The sequence below is a fragment of the Temnothorax curvispinosus genome, unplaced genomic scaffold (genome assembly GCF_003070985.1).
Source record: "Temnothorax curvispinosus isolate PA1 unplaced genomic scaffold, ASM307098v1 QBEX01000423.1, whole genome shotgun sequence".
Lineage (NCBI taxonomy): Eukaryota > Metazoa > Arthropoda > Insecta > Hymenoptera > Formicidae > Temnothorax > Temnothorax curvispinosus.
The window spans coordinates 1-2,607 of record NW_020210203.1 but is presented as its reverse complement, the minus strand read 5'-3'; the positions used below and the strand labels follow the sequence as shown (position 1 = coordinate 2,607).

At 28.0% G+C, this 2,607-nt stretch overlaps 1 long non-coding RNA gene across 2 annotated transcripts; it reads right to left on the bottom strand.

Moving 5' to 3' along the window:
- Positions 1-22: 22 nt before the first annotated feature.
- On the bottom strand, positions 23-2,607 carry LOC112454153. Of its 2 annotated transcripts, none has more exons than XR_003040697.1 (4): positions 2,545-2,607; positions 2,195-2,463; positions 1,680-1,844; positions 23-167 (listed from the first exon to the last, which is right to left on the bottom strand). It is a non-coding gene; the product is annotated as an uncharacterized LOC112454153 (long non-coding RNA). The 2 variants fall into 2 exon arrangements; XR_003040698.1 differs by having other exon boundaries at positions 2,195-2,451.

The window sequence follows — 2,607 nt, the reverse complement described above, 5'->3', positions numbered from 1 at the left end:
CCAATAATGCACTTACCACACTTTAGTGACTTGATTCCTTTTTTTATTTCTGTCCCTGTTCAATTCAGTTGTAATGCAACCTCAGGAGAGAAAATCTTCTTACATATACTAGTAGCCATTTCTCCTTCGTGTATCCCTCTCCCAGCTACAACACTAAAATGGGATACCTGTACAGAAAAAAAAGTTATTAGCAAAAAGTTATATTGATGTGCTTTTTAATATTCTTTAAGTATGTAATTACAAAAAAAAGTCACTTAAGATTTGAAATTAAATTAAAGAAAATACTACAAAAAAATAATATGAACTAATGTTATATAACAATCTGTCTACTGTATATGGATGTAGCTTATCAGAAGTACAGAATTCGAAAGATGGTAAAAGATGCAACGCTAATTTAGAACGATAAAGGATATTATTGTTATTGTATATCAATTGAATAATACATATTGCGAAATTATGCACTAAAGAATTAACATTGAGCTATTAATTATATAGTCTGGACAATATATTTATCAAATGATTGACAATAAAATGTTATTTAAATATTGAACGTAACAGAAATATATAAATTTTATTTTTAAATTTATATTTGATATTTCTTTCTGACAAAATTATTTCTTACATTTTCTGTATCCAGTGATGAAATGTTTGAGAATTTCAGAAAATGTTCAGAAAGAAGTAGATGCACTTAAAGAACAAATAAAAGCTTTAAAAACATACATTTAAACTACTTTGTGTTCTCAAAATATTATTCAGTTATTTAGCTATTTATAAATATTATTCAGCTTTTCTTAGAATACATAAATTACGTTTGTTATTACATTTTAAACACAACTTGTTTAACTTGTTTGTTGCATCTACTTCTTTCTAAGCATTTTCTGAAATTTTTAAACGTTTCATCACTGGATACAGAAAATGTAAGAAATAATTTTGTCAGAAAGAAATATCAAATATAAATTTAAAAATAAAATTTATATATTTCTGTTACGTTCAATATTTAAATAACATTTTATTGTCAATCATTTGATAAATATATTGTCCAGACTATGTAATTAATAGCTCAATGTTAATTCTTTAGTGCATAATTTCGCAATATGTATTATTCAATTGATATACAATAACAATAATATCCTTTATCGTTCTAAATTAGCGTTGCATCTTTTACCATCTTTCGAATTCTGCACTTCTGATAAGCTTATACATCCATATACATTAGACAGATTGTTATATGACATTAATTCATATTATTTCCTTGTAGTACTTTCTTCAATTTAATTTCAGATCTCAAGTGACTTTTCTTTGTAATTACATACTTAAAGAATATTAAAAAACGCGTGTGTTGTAAAATATAATTTTTAAACTATTTTTTTCTTGAAAGAGATTTGTGTTAAATATTTTTTGTAGTATTTAAAATATGTCGATGTTTAAGTTTTTTACGAGAAAGTTTTATTATACTACCAAAGACTGGTATAAGTTTAAATAAATAAAAATCTTTTTCTATATATATATAAAACATACAAAAATATAAAATAAATCTATATTATTATTAAGAAAGAATAAATATCTAAATATTAAAAAAGATTTTTATTTATTTCAACTTATACCAGTCTTTGGTAGTCAATAAATCAAAAGAATCAAGAAAAGGTACACGGTAGTATCTCGTAACAAGTAATACTTACGGAAGAATTCATGAGTAACCACGTCCGAACACGTCAACAATTTCGCTGTTTTGATTGTTATTATTAGCTAGTTAGTATATTAGCTAATCTATAACGTAGCACCATGCAGGTTCCTGTTCCCACTTATGTTGTCAGGGACGACACAACTAGGCAGCAAAATTAAATCTTGGAATAAAAAAAAACAGAATTAGAACACAAAAACAAACAAATGCATATAATAAATATATTTGTAGAAATACATGAACTCTGTATCGTAACCTCTGGGTGCGTTCCGAATTTGTACATCAAAACGCAGAGCACTATTTATTCTTCTTAAACGTTCGATGAACATCAAAGACAAATAATATATATACGCTATGCGTCTGATGCGCAATTCGGAACGGACTCTCTGTAAAAAATGCTTGCATATATTACAAGCTGGGGTAATGATACGGCTCATGTACTTTTACAAACGTACATATATATAAGAAACTAATATATATAAATAAATATATAAGAAAAAATGTAATACTTACAGGAGTATCCACGTCCGAAGACGACGACGGCTTTGATGACTAGTCCAGACAATATTTGGTTCAAACTCCCTTGATCAGGGGCAGTACGACCATTACTCAAAATATATGCGTTTATTCCTCTTCTTTTTACTCGTATATATTAACCCACTACCACACGGATGATATAATTAGGTCGTCAATTTTTACAAAATTCTATACCGGACGAAACACAAATAATACGCTATGCGTCTGATGCGCAATTCGGAACGGATGACTCTCTGTAAAAAATGCTTGCATATATTACAAGCAGGGGTAATTATACGACTCATGTATTTTTACACGCGTACAAATATATATGAGAAACTACTTACAGAGTATCCACGTCCGAAGACGACGACGACCTTGATGACTAGTTCAGACAATATTGGTTCAAG